Consider the following 20,414-nt stretch of genomic DNA (forward strand, 5'->3'; position numbering starts at 1 on the left):
GCCTAAGGGCTATACTATAATACACCCACTTCCTGACAATGGACACTTAATGTTTTGAGGCCCTCATGCACGTCTCTATCCAGGGACAACGTGGAGCCTCCCAATTTTTGGCTGCCCTGCCAAAGGGCTATACTACAAAAGACCCACTTCCTGACAATGGACACTTAATGTTTTGAGGCCCTCATGCACGTCTCTATCCAGGGACAACGTGGAGCCTCCCAATTTTTGGCTGCCCTGCCTAAGGGCTATACTATAATACACCCACTTCCTGACAATGGACACTTAATGTTTTGAGGCCCTCATGCACGTCTCTATCCAGGGACAACGTGGAGCCTCCCAATTTTTGGCTGCCCTGCCAAAGGGCTATACTATAATACACCCACTTCCTGACAATGGACACTTAATGTTTTGAGGCCCTCATGCACGTCTCTATCCAGGGACAACGTGGAGCCTCCCAATTTTTGGCTGCCCTGCCAAAGGGCTATACTACAAAAGACCCACTTCCTTCCAATGGGCACTTCAGGTTTACAGGCCCTCATGCACGTCTCTATCCAGGGACAACGTGGAGCCTCCCAATTTTTGGTTGCCCTGCCTAAGGGCTATACTATAATACACCCACTTCCTGACAATGGACACTTAATGTTTTGAGGCCCTCATGCATGTCTCTATCCAGGGACAACGTGGAGCCTCCCAATTTTTGGCTGCCCTGCCAAAGGGCTATACTACAAAAGACCCACTTCCTTCCAATGGGCACTTCAGGTTTACAGGCCCTCATGCACGTCTCTATCCAGGGACAACGTGGAGCCTCCCAATTTTTGGCTGCCCTGCCAAAGGGCTATACTACAAAAGACCCACTTCCTTCCAATGGGCACTTCAGGTTTACAGGCCCTCATGCACGTCTCTATCCAGGGACAACGTGGAGCCTCCCAATTTTTGGCTGCCCTGCCTAAGGGCTATACTATAATACACCCACTTCCTGACACTGGACACTTAATGTTTTGAGGCCCTCATGCACGTCTCTATCCAGGGACAACGTGGAGCCTCCCAATTTTTGGCTGCCCTGCCTAAGGGCTATACTACAATAGACCCACTTCCTTACAATGGGCACTTCAGGTTTACAGGCCATCATGCACGTCTGTATGCAGGGGCATTGGTGAACCTCACAATTTTGGACTGCCCTGGCAAAGGAAAATACTACAAAGACTCAGTTCCTCAAAATGGGCACATTAGACTCAGAGGCCTTTATGCACGTCTCTTCTCAGGGACATCGGAGTGCCACACAATGTTTTACGTAAAATCTTTCATGTATTGATCTCAAAAAGTAACATACATTAGCTCTATCTCACTATTGGGTATGTGCCCTTAACATTTCCGCTATGAAAAATCATTTTGGTGTCATTTTGGAAGGTTTTCTGGTGAGTCCGTAAAAATGGCGTAAAACGTGGACAAAATTATTCACAGCTGTGACTTTTGAGTGATAAATGCTTCAAGGGGTCTTCCCCATGCTGTTGCCATGTCATTTGAGCACTCTTCGGAGACTTTTGTGCCATTTTTAGGGTTTCTACATGCTGCCGGTGGTCATTTCACAAAAATACTCGGGTCTCCCATAGGATAACATTGGGCTCGGTGCTCGGGCCGAGTACACGAGTATCTTGGGAGGCTCGGCCCGAGCTTCGAGCACCCGAGCTTTTTAGTACTCGCTCATCACTACTAATAAACCTAAAAAATAAAAATAAATTGAATAAAAATCATGAATGTTGTGTTATAACAGGAAATTCGGTGTAAGAATGAATATCCGGGATGAGAGTTCAGCGAATGAGTTATAGAAATTGTTACAAAAAGGAGTGTGTACGGTTTATGCGTAAATTTTCAGAATGCGTACATGAAAATTATATGTATGTGAGAATGTCCCCCATGCTTTGTAAAAAGTTATTTATGAAAATGTAAATAAAATATATAAAAATGCCTAATTATTTATAATTTATGAGAAAGATATATATGTATGGAAGAATGTTATAAGGTGTCCAAGAACCATAAAGAAAAAGGGTGCATATATAATGTTAGAGGTCTAGAGTTCCACCAGGCTATATCACCCCTAAAGAAATAGAAAGAAGACCTTACTACCTGTGTACCCCAAAAAAAGCTATATTTCTTAGCCAGGATTATGGTGGAGATATGCACAAGTGAAATAAGAATATAAAGTAATACAATAAGATTATAAAACCAATATGTGTGCATTCATGCACCACCCGGTACGCTACCCTTGCCAAATTGTTCACTCTAGATCCCCACACGATCCATGAAGCCGTTCCCCCGGTCACACCGCCTGCTGCCGGTTCCCACTCATCCCTGGGGGAGTTAGGCGAGTGGTATCGAGAGCTACATGTCGGCACTGATGATACCCCCATACACCACAAGGAAGGGGTATACCGGGTGGTACAGGAGTATGAGCGGGTTTTTAGGCAAGCACCCTCTAGATTTTGGGCAGATTAAAGGGGTTCAACACCACATCCCTACCGGTACACACTCCCCTATTAAAGAGAGATACAGGCCTATTCCCCCTGCGCACTACCAATGCGCCAAAGACATGTTGAGGAACATGAAGGAGGCAGAGGTTATTAGGGACAGCTGTAGTCCCTGGGCGCTCCGTTGGTGCTGGTTAAGAAGAAGGATGGCACCATGCGGATGTGTGTGGATTACCGGAAGATTAACCAGATAACGCATAAGGATGCCTACCCTCTGCCCCGCATCAAAGAGTCCCTGGCCTCGCTGAGAACCGCTAACTACTTCTCCACCCTTGACCTCACCAGCGGGTACTGGCAGGTGGCCGTGGCACCGGAAGACCGAGAGAAGACTGCCTATGGGACCGTTTTGCTGTACTTGGATGATGTGATTGTGTACTCACAGACGTATGAAGCCCACCTGGAGCACCTAGCCGAGGTGTTCGCGTCCCTTGCCAAGTATGGGATGAAGTTGAAGCCCTCAAAGTGTCATCTGCTGAAACCCAGAGTGCAGTACCTAGGGACATGTGGTTGGTGCGGAAGGTGTCGCCCCAACCCCGAGAAGATCACCGCCATCCAAGACTGGCCGAGACCGACCACAGTGAGGGAAGTGAGGCAGTTTCTGGGCCTGGTGGGATATTACCGTCGCTTCATTAAGGGGTACACAAAGATGGCTGCCCCCATGCAAGACCTCCTCGTAGGACAGACCAAGGGTGGTAGATCCCTAGTAGCCCCATTGGTGTGGGAAGAAAAGCATGAGGAATCCTTCCGCCAGCTGAGAACAGCCCTGACCGGAGAGGAAATCCTAGCGTACCCTGACTACAGCCGCCCATTCATCCTCTACACCGACGCCAGCAATGTGGGCTTGGGGCTGTTCTATCCCAGGTCCAAGACAGAAGGGAAAAGGTAATAGCTTATGCTAGCCGAAAACTCCGACCGACTGAGAGGAACCCTGAGAACTACATCTCCTTCAAGCTTGAGCTCTTGGCACTGGTGTGGGCTATCACCGAGCGGTTCCGCCATTACCTGGCAGCAGCCAAGTTCACCGCGTACACAGACAATAACCTGCTGACCCATCTAGATACGGCCAAGCTGGGCGCGTTGGAGCAGCGGTGGGTGACCAGGTTAGCCAACTACGATTTCACCATCAAGTACCGGGCCGGCCGTACCAACGTCAATGCCAATGCACTCTCCCGGATGCCCCACCTGTCGGAAGAGGGGCCAGAGGATGATGACCTCGAAGAGATCGAGTTGCCTGCATTTCACCGGCCATTCACTGAGAAGGTGCACGTCTACCAACAACGGGTGAACCTGGATCCCGCTGCCCCGACAGGACTGGCAGGAAGCTCAGGACCAGGCACCTGCTGTCCGCCTGGTCAAGACTCTAGTGGAACAGGGTTCTGCTGGGATAGACCCTGCTGCCCCTGCCGAAGCCCAACGTCTGTGGCAAGAACGGACCCGGCTATACCTACACCAGGGGAAGTTGTATCGCGAGCTGATTAATCCAAAGACTCACGAGAAGATCCGCCAGCTGGTGATTCCCCAGGCTAAAGTGCCCACCGTCCTGCAAGCATACCATGATGGTGCAGTGCACTTCGGGTGGAAGAAGCTAGAGATGTTGTTAAGAGAGCGGTTCTATTGGAGTGGAATGCGGGAATCTGTGGAGGCCTGGTGCCGAGAATGTGGCCCTTGCGCATTGAGAAGGAAGGACGAGGCCAGCCAGAAGGCACCCCTACACCCGATCATTACACACCAACCGCTGGAGCTGGTTGCCCTTGACCATGTAAAGCTCACCCCCAGCCGAAGTGGGTACACCTACGCTCTGACCATCGTAGACCACTACTCGAGGTTCCTGGTGGTTGTCCCAGTTAAGGACTTAACCGGCCGCACCGCTGCTAAGGCTTTCCAGGCTTATTTCTGTTGACCGCATTGGTACCCGGAGAGGGTGCTTACCGACCAGGGTCCGGCCTTTGAAGCAGAGGTATTCCAGGAATTCTGCCAGTTGTACGGCTGCAAGAAAATCCGGACCACGCCTTACCACGCCCAAACCAATGGCATTTGTGAAAAGATGAACCACTTGGTCCTGGGCCTCCTCAAGACGTTACCACTGGAAGAGCGGAACCTGTGGCTGGAGAAGCTACCTGACCTGGTCGATATGTACAACAACATCCCTTCCAGCTCTACGAAATGCACTCCAGCATACCTGATGAGAGCTCGTCCCGGCCGGCTACCAGTGGATCTGGAAATGGGCTTGGAAGCTTCAGAAGCACTCCTGTCGACAGCTGAATGGGACACTCGGCGGAGGACACAGTACCGACAGGTCCAGGAGTATGTTGAAAAGAACTTGTGCCGGAGTCGGGGACAACAGGAGCAGTGCTTCAACAAGAAGGCGCCTGCCGGTTTCCTTCCAACCTGGGGATGTAGTGCTGAAGCGGAAAAGAAGGGCCCACAAGCTGGATGATCAATGGGAAAAAACCCCGTATGTAGTCCAGCCCACAGGATGGGAGAATGGGAAGGCCTACCAGATCAGCCGTGACCAGGGGGGGACTTTGGCCACGGTTTCCCGAGACCACCTGAAGAAGTGCCCACCAGCATTGAGAGTAGCGGATGAGGCTCCAGTTCCCAGTCCAGTGGAGAAGGAAAAAGAGGTAATCCACACCATGATGGGTGATTTTCCAGCAGACTGGCCTACACAGAACGGTGCGGTGATCCTTCCAGTGATACTGTTCCCACAACCCGTGGATGAAGAAATGATGGAAACGGTTAACCGCGAGCCAGTGCCCAGGGATGTACCTGTACCCAGCTCCCCTACGCCTCCGCCTGCCCCACATGATAGCAGGGAGGAGGAACTGACTGTTCCCTCTGCCCCACTGCCTGTCACCACTGACACCGGACCCCGAAGGTCCACTCGCTCCAACCTAGGTAGACCCCCACTTAGGTACAGGGAAACTACTCTTTAAAAGGGGGGGGCTTTATGTGTTGAGTGTACCAGTTTGAAAGTTTTAAATGATAAGTAAAGATGATCAACCTCTATAAATCACTTGTAAGGCTACATCTGGAATATGGGAACCAGTTTTGGGCTCCACATTTTAAAAAGGACATTCAGAAGTTAGAGTCAGTTCAAAGGTGGGCAACTAGACTACTACAAGGAATGGAAGGCCTCCCATATGATGACAAGTTGAAAAAGTTATTAAGTGATTATTGGCTGCAATGGGGCTTTCTGGCTGGTGCCAGCCTCTCTTCTTAGCACACAGGAACCACAATCCCTACACCATGCTTCAATGGATTCTCTCATCCCAGCCCAGTAAAACTACATATTTTACACAGTCATAAGCAGCCCATGGGCATTCACCTGCATTCAAACCAATAACAGCTCATAGACCAGACAATCCATCTACCACTGGACCAAAGACAGGAAGTTAAATCCACTGCCTGCGGTAACCAACTTAATCCTATAGGCTACTCACACAACAAACCCAACAGAAAGGAAAAAAACATGGCTTCGATTATCCATCCAATGAAAACGCATAACCATTGTGAGCCATTGGACAATGCAATTGGACACATGGTGACATGGTGCACGGCCCAATGAATCAAGTCTTTACTTCATATTCACGGTTTAAGCCCTTGGGTTCTAATGTGCCCAGAGTACATATCCAGAAAGATTCTCTTTCTTTGAGCTAAACACAAGTCAACAATACATTGTAAGCAGATTCTATTACCAGTCCCACACCATTTTGTGACGCATAATCACACAGTGATCCAATTAAGATTCCAAGTCATCGAACATGTCCAAGCCATACGTAGAGGAGGCAATAGAATTAGGAAGCTCAAAGAAAGGGAATCTTTCTGGATATATACTCTGGGCACATTGGAACCCAAAGGCTTAAACCATGAATATGAAGTACAGACTTGATTCATTGGGCCATGCATGGACATAATGGACATAATTCTAATAGGCAGGACAGGTAATAAGGAGCACAAGGGATATGCTAAAATGTGTTGTGTGACAAGACAGACACAGGAAAGGAGATGATAACAGGTGTAGGGACCAACAAGGTGAGACAAGGGGTATCAGGATAGGGTCAAGTAGGTATGAATGTAGTAATGGGGCAGGCATAGAGAATTGTATGCGAATGTGAATTACAATAAGTCACTAAGGAAAGGAATATGTGAGTGTGTGCCTAATGTAAACTAATATTGTACTGGCAAAATTATAGATGGAAAGGGAGAAGGGGAGAGGGGAGAGAGGAGGCTGTAATTGACTACAAGGGTATGAGTTATGAGTGATCATAGGGATAGTGCTACATAAGTGGAAATACCTATGGAGGACCGGATGTGTAAGCGCATACCTTATACAAACCTATAGAGTGCTGATGGGTGAGAGTGTGATGTTAGATATAAGACATCCTATAGTGAATAGTGAGCCGTAATCAAGTGCAACAGGGATATTTCACGTGACTATGGGAACCTGGAAGGTAAAGAAAGGGGAGAAAAAACTGTTAGACAAGGTAATCAGACAAACATGACAAATAAAAAACAAGGAAGAATGGAACTCCATACATACTGGAGCCATATATAGTGTGAACACGAAAAAGAACCGGGCGTTAGAAAAAATGTGCACGGCCCAATGAATCAAGTCGGTTCTTCATATTCATGGTTTAAGCCCTTGGGTTCCAACGTGCCCAGAGTATATATCCAGAAAGATTCCCTTTCTTTGAGCTTCCTAATTCTATCGCCTCCTCTGCGTATGGCTGGGACATGTTCGATGACTTGGAATCTTAATTGGGCCACTGTGCGATTATGCGTCACAAAATGGTGTGGGACTGGTAATAGAATCTGCTTACAACGTATTGTTGACTTGTGCTTAGCACAAAGAAAGGGAATCTTTCTGGATATGTACTCTGGACACATTAGAACCCAAGGGCTTAAACCGTGAATATGAAGTACAGACTTGATTCATTGGGCCGTGCACCATGTCACCATGTGTGCAATTGCATTGTCCAATGGCTCACAATGGTTATGCGTTTTCATTGGATGGATAATCGAAGCCATGTTTTTTTCCTTTCTCTTGGGTTTGTTGTGTGAGTAGACTATAGGATTAAGTTAGTTACCGCAGGCAGTGGATTTAGCTTCCTGTCTTTGGTCCAGTGGTAGATTGATTGTTTGGTCTATGAGCTGTTATGGGTTTTAATCCAGGTGAATGCCCATGGGCTGCTTATAACTGTGTGAAATATGTAGTTTTACTGGGCTGGGATGAGAGAATCCATCGAAGCATGGTGTAGGGATTGTGGTTCCTGTGTGCTAAGAAGAAAGGCTGGCACCAGCCAGAAAGCCCCATTACAGCCAATAATCAACCGCTAGCCGCTGGAACTCGTTGCTCTAGATCATGTCAAACTCACACCAAGCAGGAATAGATACATTAGCCCACCATCCCACCCAAAGAGCAACTTCTGCTGCGCAGCTGGCTTTCTAGGCAGCAGCGCTATCGTGATGTCAGCGGGGGACATTGTGACAAGCCAGTGTTCCGTCACTTCATGTTGTGCACTGTTCAAACGGAAAATACATCAACAGGCAGACTACAGAAAAGCTTACTAACAAAGGTTAGAGAGGGGCTTTCTCAGAGGGCTTTTTACAGTTTGTCTATTCCCAATTAGCCGTTTAAGTATGCTTAATGAAAGTACTAATTCTTTCATAGGCCGCCCATTCTTAGTATTTGACGTTCCTTATATTGCGGTATCAGGCTTCGCAGCAGGTTGCAAAACATTCATCACCCATGACTGTCCCCAATTGGGCTCAGAAGCTAAATGTCTATCATGACCTCTCTTTTTGAAAGTCCAAGAGCAAGCAAACTCTTCCTCCAGGAGAGGGAGCCAACAGATCACTAAAGACATCATCATTGCTCAAAGAAAACACCGAAAAACAATGGAAGCTTTAATTGGAGTGGAATCTGATAGACAGCACCTGATGCCAAGTCTGCATCTTCTAACACCTGCAGTCACTGCAGCAGCTGAATCCAATGTGTCCAAAAGGGATCTATTCTATTCAATTGCAAATGATCTAGATAAGACTGAGAATAAGATACTGCACGGGACATAGCAGAGTTGGTCAAGTTGAGTGGAGATGAGTTTGCTATTTGGCACAGCTTTTGCATCAATAAAGCAAGTAAAAGGTGTGAAAGATAAAAAAAAGGGTGAAAGTGTGAAAAGTGAATTGGCCAAATTGAGGTGCATATAAAGTTTTTGCTTTCTTTCAATTCACTAATGGGGCTCATTTGAATCAGGTGAATTGAGTTCTGCTTTTGGAAACTGGGTTAAGAAGGGGTGCACCGGTCCTGGAGGTACTGCAATACCAGGTCAATGCGTGGAGTGGACAGAGCAAGATTTTTTCCATCTCCTTGTTCTAAAAATCCATTTAATATATGGTCCCCAGAGAGGGGACGTATCAGATATTAAACTGATAAGAACAGATTTAATTTTTTTTTTTTTCTGTTTATCAGTAGGACTTCAAAATAACAAAGGTGATCGCCTCCCGTTGCCTGGGAACCGTCCAGGCACAAGAGGGCTATGTGTCACCAGAAGGCGCACACACTTCCTCAAGGCCGGCAGACGTGCAATCCCAGGCACCTTCCAGTACCGACCAAGGTAGCGTCCTCCGAAACTACACTTGATCTTAGCCAAAAGGCCGAGAAGCTATAACCCGAATTGGTTACGGCCTTGAGTGGCACCCTGGCCTATACCGGACACATCTTAGGGAGAGGGAGACAAACCCACGCCTACAGAAGACATTTTGTCACCCAAGCCAACCCTTGAAAAGGCTGTTTTGCAGAGCAAAAACAAGAAGAATGATGCTTTTTGCAGCCGCCGCCCACTGCAATTAATCTGAATAACTCCTCCTCCTCCAAGCACCTCCCCTCCCCCTTGCAGTCTTTCCAATTCATGATACAAAAAGACGGACGGACAGGACAGGACAGGACAGGCTGCCTGACTTTCCGTCACTGCCACCCTTTGCCATCCTTGCCCGTAGAAAGCCCTTTCATCATCCCCAAACCCTAATCTTTTCCCTTCCCTTCCCAGCTGCGTCTCACTCCCTTTCATTAGGAAGTGAGCGCAGCCTTTTCTCCGTTCTGCACATGCGCGACGTTAAACACAAATGCGCAGGCGTGCGTTCCATTAGCCTCACTGCATTCCACTCCCATACAGGAAGTGGGCGCAGCTATTACTACGGTCGCACATAAAAGAACCCACGGCCACCACTGCACACAGCTGACTCCACCACAGGACACCCACTTCTACACCAACGCAGGTAAGACAGGATCGGCACCTCTATGCTCCCGTTACAATCAGGCTCAGTCACCATGTGATAACGCTCTCAACTCTTTAGTTGCAGGCTCCCCTTGCTTCACCTCCACTGGCTGTGCTGCCATTTCCTCTCCCACCTGGAAGGTATACTTTATTCCACTATTTTCCTGTTTCTCTCTTCCCCCTTTTCCCATAACCTACTTTTATCTGCATTTGTGGGGTATCTATATGCTATTTACATCATAGTTTTATTCATTAATATGGAAGGGAAGAGTGCCCATGAGAGTGTTGAACTGCGGAGAGCAAGAGATTAAGCTGCTCCGATTTGCCACCATTGATAAGCTGTTCTCAGTAGATACACATGCTATCCAAACAGCAGCATCCACCATTGCTTCAGCCCACCCATTCAGTGACAGCTCACCAAGTCAGCCAGAGGAGTGGTGTAAGGAATTACACGTAGGCACTGACTCCACACCTTCACATCACAAGAAGGGGGTCTACAGGCTAGTGCAAGAATACGAGCAAGTCTTCAGCAAACATCCGCTAGACTTTTGAAGAATAAAAGGGGTCAAACACTACATCCCCACAAGTGCACACCCACCCATCAAAGAGAGATATAAGCCAAAACTACCTGCACATTACCAGTGTACCAAGGACATGTTGAGCAACATGAAGGAGGCTGGGGTTATCCGTGACAGTTGTAGCCTCTGGGCAGCTCCGTTGGTCCTGTTAAAGAAGAAGGACAGCACCACTCCCCTGTATTGAGGAATAGCTAGCTGCATTGAGAACTGCAAATTATTTTTCTACCCTTGATCTCACTAGTCGCTATTGGCAAGTGTCCGTTGCTGAGGCAGACCGGGAGAAGACCGCCTTTGCCACCCCGATGGGTCTCTGCGAGTTCAAAAGCATGCCCTTCGAGCTGTGCAATTTGCCAGGAACCTTCCAGAGGCTGATGGAATGCTGCTTGGGACACCGAAACTTTGAAACGGTACTGCTATACCTTTATGATGTTATTGTTTATTCTAAAGCAAACAAGATTTTAGGGTGTATAAAAAGGGAGATTAGATCCGGTGATCCCAACGTATTGTTAACCCTCTATAAATCACTTGTAAGGCCACATCTGGAATATGGGGTAAAGTCCTGAGCAGGTTGATAACCATTGGTTTGAGCATGGTAGGGTGTAGTGCGCATCTTCCTGCATCGGTAAAAGCTGCAGAAGTCCTTGAAGATTTCCGCTTCAAAGGCAGTGCCTTGATCTGTGAGGACTCTCTCTGAGTAGCCATGAGGTCTGCATAAGTGTGCTTGGAAGACCTTCGCTGCAGTATGGGCCATTAGATCTTTGACTTGTACCACAACCATAAATCTCGAGTAGTTGTCTACCATCGTAAGTGCATACGTGAGCTCGCCTCGATATTCTGCAACAAAACTCCCTTTTTCGATTTCAGTTTCAGCAAACACTCCTCTTCCTGTAGAAAATATTTATTATTACCTAAGACAGTCATTCTAATGCATGACAATATTAAGGCAATTTAGTTAAAACTTGTTTTAACTCACCTTTAAGGGGATTGATGTATTTCATGGTCAATCCAGGTTTGTCAGTGATGGCACTGACATAATGTATGGCGTCTTTTTCGGGCGTTATCCTTTGCCTTTTCATTGTGAAAATCCAGTTGCCTATATCAAAGCAAATTCTACTACTTGTAAAGTATGCAGAAAATGAAATGTAGAACATATAACATCAACTGCTTAGGAACGCATCATAGGTTAGTACTTAAAAGGATATTGTCATGTTCTAGTCATAATGCAAGCTGGACATTTTTCATGTTACCCTGTAATCGCCGGCCTGTTCTAATGCTCACAAGCCAAGATATAGGCTCAGCTGCTAAGGCTTCCCTCTGCCTTCTGAATGAAACTTGAATATGTCTGGCTCACTGTGTATATAGCAGGTGCTCAGAAAAAATAAGAGTCAATTCAATAGAAATAGCTCTGGCACACTATAGTGATCAATAACGTAAGAAAAGAACTCTTGGAATGCTGAAAATTCTTTATTTGTGCAAAAGGATAATTCATCCAACGTTTCGACCTTGTTTTTAGGTCTTTATCAAGGATAAAGTTATCTAAGATCATAAAGGGTTACAAAACCATATAAACACGTAATTAGTACATAGTACAACATAACAGTACAATATATTGCTACTTGAGAGTACAATGGGTCAAATAACCATGATGCACATACAAAAAATTTTTCCAAAGCCATAGTGAAAACATTTGTACTGAGGAAAGAAAATTTCCACATGACCTATCTGGAGAAACATTCTGGATCAAACAACCAAAAATAGTCAAGCAGGTAAATACACACCTATATGGATAACAGGATGATATGTGTTCAATTGTATAGCGTCATTGCCATTAAGGTACAAATGGAAAACTTGCAATCCTATATAGTGAAGGAAATGAACACATATCATATCAAAGAACACAGGAACATGGGTGTGAGAAAAACCTCAATGTTTATACTTTGTTCTTTATAATGGTGTGAACATGTATATGTCTCAGTACCTTATGCACTTGAGAATTCTAGTGAGTAGATGATGAAAGCCTATTTCAGAACTGGAATCGGTAAATAATTGTAGGTGGAATCTAAATGAAAAGATGGTACAAGTGTTATCATGACACGTGGGCTATAACACAATGGACCGTGTGACAAAGAAGAAAGGAGAGAAAGAAGAGGAAGAAAATGCAACTACCTGTAACATTACGTGATAGTCACTGGTAAGTATCACTTGACAATTCAAGTGAAAAAGGATTCCTTTATTAAAGGGTTCTCAGTCGCCTCAGGATCATGAAATACTAGGGTAAATGATATGAGAATGGGTAAGAAGCACCACTAAAGGAAATATGAGATGCAGGACATATATCTATAAACCCCTGAACTACATGATAGAAATAAAAAGAAGAAAAAAGAAAAAAAAGAAGAAAGAAGAAGAACACATAGAATGCGGAAAGAGAATGGGTACAACTACCTGAGTTACTGCAGGGAGGCCCCTGGTTGGTATTGTGAGGGTTAGTGGAATTCCTTCACTGAAGGGTTCTCAGTTGCCTCAGGTTCGTGAAAAATGCTATAGACAAATAATGCCCGGAGAAAAGGGGTTCATATACAGCGAATAATGGTAATACAAGGTACATGTGTCACATGTAATAGTATATATATATATATTGTACTAAGATCTACACCAGAAATAGAAAGTAGTCCCTCTGCCTTCTGTCTAGGTGCCCTGAGTTATGTCCTGTAAACTGTCACAGCGACCCAGACACACATGTGTAGTAGGGGAATATCCCTGCTGAGATGCCAGTGCTAGAGCACACGTTTGCTGTGGAGTTGAACGCTATGTGAGCAGTTCTTACCTTCAATGAGCAGAAGTCTCTTTTTTCAGATTTCAATATCTCTGTGGGTATCTGGCAGAAATATGGAATACTCTTTACTGCTAAGACCCTGTACACCACTCCCACTAAAGGGGGCTTTACACGCTGCGACATCGCTAATGCGGAGTCGTTGGGGTCACGGAATTTGTGACGCACATCCGGCCGCATTAGCGATGTTGCTGCGTGTGACACCGATGAGCGATTTTGCATCGTTGCAAAAACGTGCAAAATCGCTCATCGGTGACATGGGTCTCCATTCTCGATTATCGTTACTGCAGCAGTAACGATGTAGTTCGTCGCTCCTGCGGCAGCACACATTGCTCCGTGTGACACCGCAGAAACGAGGAACCTCTCCTTACCTGCCTCAAAGCCGCTATGAGGAAGGAAGGAGGTGGGCGGGATGTTCCGGCCACTCATCTCCGCCCCTCCACTGCTATTGGGCGGTCGCTCAGTGACGTTGCTGTGACGCCGCACGAACCGCCCCCTTAGAAAGGAGGCGGTTCGCCGGTCACAGCGACGTCGCCGGGCAGGTAAGTATGTGTGACTGGTTCTGTTCGGTGTTGTGCAGCATGGGCAGCAATTTGCCCGTGTCGCGCAACAGATGGGGGCGGGTACCCACACTAGCGATATCAGGACCGATATCGCAGTGTGTAAAGTAGCCTTTAGTCACATGACCAAGACTGTATCTGTGTCCCTACAACACACTTGAGACAAATGTGTGTGTGACCCTGCATTGTGGGGTATATATAATATATTATAGAGCTGGGAAGGATCATTCTAAGCAGTGAGCTGTTCCAGTATTTGTAGGAAAATACCCAGTAGAAGCCTCAAACACAGCACCAATACCTCCCATCAGTATCCCACCACAGTGCCATGTAACCCATGCCCTACACTCCCATCTACACCAATACTATACAGGCACAAACTAGTATATCTGACTAAAAACCCCCAAAATATGAAGAACGGCCTATAGTTGAGTGTGGATATAAAATCTATGTGAGCAGAGCTAGAATAGAAATCACTGATCGCATTGAAGTCATTCTGACCATAAATCACCATGATATCAAGGTGAGGAGTTGTGTGTTACTGCTGGGAGGAAAGGGTTAACAGTGGAATATTAAGGTGCATTTCTGTGTGCAGTGTTACTAGTCAATGTACAAATTGTCTCTCCAGTAAAGGAGACAAACTCTAGCACAGCGCCACCTATTGGAAGTAGCGATCCTAAAAGTCACAAGTGGATTTTCAACAATCCATTGCAATATGACTCAGGATATATAAGCCAGATCAGAATCCCAATTTGCAGACACGGTGTTTCGGGGTGCTTGCCCCTCGTCAGTGCAAAGTATGGGGGTGTCAATGTAGTCATTGTAACAATTCAGTATGAGCTGCTCTTGGTGCCGGGGGAGGGAGATGCTCTCCTGAGCAAGATAGATGGGGAATGAACATGATATCTATATAGTGTAAGGCAGGGGGTCTCAAACTCGGCTGGGTGTATGGGCCGCACAGAGGAAAAAAATAATGTGGGGGGCTGCATTCTTTGCAGGACAAAGTGACATTTTTATTGGTACCATATATATATTTTTTTTTCACACACCTTTGGATGACTGATTTTCAACATTTTTCACTTGTTTATTATAACAAATGTGCACATTCTTTGGTTAAATCTAAAAAAAAAAAATTGATGTTAAAAAAAAGTTATGCCTTATTTTGTTTTTTTTACAGTTTATCCCTTTCTTTTAACTAATAGTGTTACAATTATGACGCTAGCGTTTTGTGAAGGGAATGCTTTGCCTACTTCCGTGACTATGGCCTTCCAGAACTGCTGCATTTTGGCTGACCTCTCCGCCTCGGGAATAAGAGACATAAAGTTCTCCTTGTAGCGTGGGTCTAACAGTGTTACCAACCAGTAATGATTGTCGGCCAAGATGTTCTTAACGCGAGGGTCACGAGACAGGCAGCTTACCATAAAGTCATCCATGTGCGCCAGACTCTTAACAGCCATCACTTCAATATCCAGACCAACACGATGACTGAACATGCTGTCCTCCTCCTTCTCCTCCTCCTCCTCCTCATCTACCCTGTCCTCTGGCCAGCCACGCTGAACTGAGCATATGACTGGTATGCATGTCATATCCTCAATTTGGTCGGAGAGTTGCTCCATGTCTTCATCTTCCTCCTCGTCATAGTCCTCCACTGCACGTTGTGATGAGACGAGGCTGGGCTGTGTGTTATCACCCACACCCACTACTGTTTCTTGCTCCAACTCATCGTGTTCCGCCTGCAATGCATCATGTTTGGTTTTGAGCAGAGACCGTTTTAGAAGGCAGAGAAGCGGTATGGTGACGCTAATAATGGCGTCATCGCCGCTCACCATCTTGGTGGAGTCCTCAAAGTTTTGGAGGATGGTACATAGGTCGGACATCCATCTCCACTCCTCAGGTGTTATGTGTGGAGTTTGACCCATTTCCCGATGGCTTAGGTGATGCAGGTACTCAACAACTGCCCTCTTCTGCTCACATATCCTGATCAACATGTGCAGAGTTGAATTCCAATGCGTGGGGACATCACACACCAGTCTGTGAGCCGGAAGATGCAAATGACGCTGAAAGCCGGCAAGGCCGGCTGAAGCAGTAGGTGACTTTCGAAAATGTGCAGACAGGCGGCGAACTTTTACCAGCAGATCAGACAGCTCTGGGTATGAGTTTAGAAACCGCTGAACCACGAGGTTGAGCACATGGGCCACGCATGGAACATGTGTCAGCTGGCCTCGCCTCAAAGCCGCCACCAGGTTCCGGCCATTGTCACACACAACCTTTCCTGGCTTTAGGTTCAGAGGTGTGAGCCAGTGATCTGCATGCTGTTTTAGAGCTGTCCACACCTCTTCTGCATTGTGGGGTTTGTCACCTATGCAGATTAGCTGCAGCACAGCCTGTTGCCGCTTCGCCGAGGCAGTGCTGCAGTGCTTCCAGCTTGGGACTGGTGTGGAGGGTAAAGTGGATGAGGATGCGCAGGAGGAGGAGGAGGCTGAAGAGCATGACATTCCGGAGCTGTAGAGTGTGGGTGAAACCCTGACTGAGGTAGGGCCTGCAAACCTTGGTGTGGGAAGGACTTGTTCCGTTCCTCGCTCAAACTGGGTCCCAGCTGGGCTGGGCTGGGTCCCTACCCGGCTGGGTAGGGCGTTGTGGGGGGTTTGTCTATCTCCGTTTGAGGTGAGTTTGTTTAAGTTAGCCTTTTCTTTGGCGTTTTTTGGAGCCCTGCGGGTTGGGGAGTTGGTATCGCCCAGTAAGGCGTTCCCCGGGGGCTTGGATTGGGGTGACATTATGTCAGTGGAAAACGGAGTTGAATTTTGGATTAGGAAATCGAAAACTGATCAGAGAGGTGTGGGTAGACTAGTCCGTTTGGGGATGGTTGTGGCATCTGATATGTGCCCGTTCAAGTGTCTCGGGAATTTTCAACAGATCCGTCCGAAGGTGGATGGCCCCTTATTACATATATCTTTTTATCGAGATACCAATTTGTGAGTGTTTTTAGGGCATGTTTGAAGTCGTTGGGGTTAGATCCGAAGTCTTTCGGATTGGGGCAGCGACGGAGGCCTCTATATGCGGCCTACCGGAGGAGACAGTTAAGCAGATTGGTAGGTGGAAGTCGCAGCGCTTTAAGTCGTATGTACGTCCCCAGGTGGTTGTTGGCAATTGAGGGGAAAAGGGGGGGGGTATTAGGGTATTAGGGTAGCAATGGGGGGGGTGAGAGTGTGTGTTTTTTGTCAATTTGGTTTGGTGAGGCAATAAAATGGTGTCGTCTGTACATTTTGTATTGCAGAAGCACCCCCCCTTCCTTCCCTGGTCTGGATCCTTGGCCACTCTTATGTGTATTGGGGAGCCCGACGAGCGGACGCGAGATGGAACTGGAGACAGCTAGGTTTTGAGAAGGACCTGGCTCTCGTGCGATGGCTCGGTGTTCGGGGGTTAGGGTGCAGGAGGTGCATAGATACGCCCGGTTGGACAGACCTCCTGACATCTTAGTGTTGCATGCCGGGGGGAATGATTTGGGTGGGCGTCCTTTTCGAATCTTGATAAAGGACATCAAACATGATTTGTTACGGTTATGGGCGTCGTTTCCAGGTCTAACGATAGTCTGGTCAGAGATAGTAGCGAGAAAGAGTTGGCAGAAAGCGCGGTCAGTTGACAGGTTGAACAAGGCGCGGGCGAAGGTTAATAGGGCGATCTCGAAGTTTGTTAGTCGGAACGGGGGTATAGCAATACGGCATGTTGAGTTGGAAAGGACGGAAGAGGAATTTTGGTTGGCTGACGGGGTACACCTTAATGCGGTGGGAACTGACTTATGGGCTCTTGGCTTGCAGGGAGGTATTGAGAGGGCCCTTTGCTTGCGGGGGGTCTCAGGCACTTGAAGGGTTTCAAGGTGCCTTCGTTGTGGTGTTGTTTATTGGTGGGTCCTTGAAGTTGGTTTAAAATTGGTTCGGGGATTCATCCGGGTATGGATCCCCTCATTGGCAGAATTGATGGTCCCCTGGTGATTTTGGGGGGGAACCCCGACGGGGTATGTCGGGGCCCCTGGGGGTGTGGTTGGGGTTGACGGAGGATTAACCCTTATAATTTGGTGCTCCTGAGCCAGTGTGGGTAACGGCTGGGAGCAAGTTGAGGTTTTTTATTGCTCGGTTATGGGAATCACCAGGGTTTTGGTAGCTTCAAGGACCTTACCACATTGCAAATTTAATTGGTTATGTATTCTTGTTAATAAAATGGCTGCTATGGCCAAAATTATCCAAAGATAAATTTGTGTCTGTGTAATTACTTTTAAATAAGAAATGGGAATGGAGGTGTGGGGTATGAAAGGAAGACCGGAGTCAACAATTCCAGGGTCAAGCATGTTTATTTGCGTAAGCTTCGTTCCAGGGTAGAAAGGGTAAGAGTGCCTTTCAGAATTCGAAGTGGTCAGACTGTACGGACCACCAAGAACTGCAGGAGAGCTTGAACATCTTCCCATGGATTTGCGACATCCTCCCTCATCAGTTACGTAGGTAAGCAGGTTCTCAGCATTGCAGCCCATTTGTTGTCTTAAGTTAGTTAAGCGGGGTTAACTAACCTGTCAGTTCAGCCTCAGGTCTAAAGCAGAGGCCTGGACTCCACTCCTTACTCCTCACTCCACAACTCTCCTTAAAAACAACTGACTCCTTTTTCCTGCCCCGGGGTCTCCAGACCCCTAGGTGGGCGTTTCCTTCCGTCTGGTCCTGCCCACTGGTGTGCCTGTCTTTCCCTAGGGGAGGTGACTAGGGTTTTCTGGTTGGCTTTGTGTGACTTAGGTGAGGGAAGTTGTTATGCGGGGGCCTATGTGTGACTATCTGCAGTGTCAGGGCGTCACATATGTATGTGTGTATGTCTGCTAAAGGAATCCGCACCGTCATATTTACAAACACAAAATTTTGCAGACACCTCATGTGACTCAGGGAACGTTGTAGACTATGTTTTAACAGGAATATTTAACCTTTACAGTTACTCTCCAAAAAACCTGCCTCCATTAAACTGAATGGAGGTGGGAGCTGCAAGTTATTAATAGCAGCTGTGATTGGTTGCTATAGGAACAAAGGACATTCATAGTATAAGAAGCTTATGTGTGAGATAATATGATGTCAGTGGGGAGACAGATAGAGAGAGACAGACACAGACTGAGAGACAAACAGACAGAGACAGATAGGCATAGACAGACAGGGAAAGAGACAGAGACAAACAGACAGAGGCAGACAGGGAAAGAGACAGACAGAGATAGACAGGGAAAAAAGGCAGACAGACAGAGACAGAGAAAGAGACAGAGGCAGATAGGGAAACAGACAAAGACAAACATACAGAGACAGGCAGGAGAAAAGGCAGACCGACAGGGAAACAGACAGACAGGGGAAGAGACAGACAGAGAGAGACAGACAGATAGAGACAGACAAAGAAATACAGAGATAGACAGGGAAAGAGACAAACGGGGAATGAGTCAGACAGAGAGAGACAAAGAGAGACAGGCAGAGAGAGACAGGGAAAGAGACAGACAGGGGAAGAGACAGACAGAGACAGACAAAGAAATACAGAGACAGACAGGGGAAGAGACAGACAGGGGAAGAGACAGACAGGGGAAGAGACAGACAGACAGGGAAAGAGACAGACCTGGAAAAGAGACAGACCTGGAAAAGAGACAGACAGACATAGAAACAGACAGCCACAAAGAGAGAAAGACAGACAGACACAGAGAGACAGACAGAGATAGAGAGACAGAGAGACATGGATAGAGATAGAGACACACAGAGACAGACAGATGACAGAGACTGGGAGAGAGACAGACAGAAGCATAAATCCCTAACTAAAACTTAACATTTAATGATAGTTTTAAAAGGTAAAAAAACACAAATCATGTAAATAGCATGACTCTCTTCTGTGCATAGAGTCAAAATTTTGTGTTTGTAAATATGACGGTGCGGATTCCTTTAGCAGACATACACACATACATATGTGACGCCCTGACACTGCAGGTAGTCACACATAGGCCCCCGCATAACAACTTCCCTCACCTAAGTCACACAAAGCCAACCAGAAAACCCTAGTCACCTCCCCCAGGGAAAGACAGGCACACCAGTGGGCAGGACCAGACGGAAGGAAACGCCCACCTAAGGGTCTGGAGACCCCGGGGCAGGAAAAAGGAGTCAGTTGTTTTTAAGGAGAGTTGTGGAGTGAGGAGTAAGGAGTGGAGTCCAGGCCTCTGCTTTAGACCTGAGGCTGAACTGACAGGTTAGTTAACCCCGCTTAACTAACTTAAGACAACAAATGGGCTGCAATGCTGAGAACCTGCTTACCTACGTAACTGATGAGGGAGGATGTCGCACATCCATGGGAAGATGTTCAAGCTCTCCTGCAGTTCTTGGTGGTCCGTACAGTCCGACCACTTCGAATTCTGAAAGGCACTCTTACCCTTTCTACCCTGGAACGAAGCTTACGCAAATAAACATGCTTGACCCTGGAATTGTTGACTCCGGTCTTCCTTTCATACCCCACACCTCCATTCCCATTTCTTATTTAAAAGTAATTACACAGACACAAATTTATCTTTGGATAATTTTGGCCATAGCAGCCATTTTATTAACAAGAATACATAACCAATAAAATTTGCAATGTGGTAAGGTCCTTGAAGCTAC

General features: G+C 46.8%; 1 pseudogene; it reads right to left on the reverse strand.

Moving 5' to 3' along the window:
- Positions 1-8,819: 8,819 nt before the first annotated feature.
- Positions 8,820-9,026, reverse strand: LOC142260348 (U2 spliceosomal RNA; annotated as a pseudogene).
- Positions 9,027-20,414: the final 11,388 nt, after the last annotated feature.

The sequence above is a fragment of the Anomaloglossus baeobatrachus genome (assembly GCF_048569485.1).
Source record: "Anomaloglossus baeobatrachus isolate aAnoBae1 chromosome 10 unlocalized genomic scaffold, aAnoBae1.hap1 SUPER_10_unloc_1, whole genome shotgun sequence".
Taxonomy (NCBI): domain Eukaryota; kingdom Metazoa; phylum Chordata; class Amphibia; order Anura; family Aromobatidae; genus Anomaloglossus; species Anomaloglossus baeobatrachus.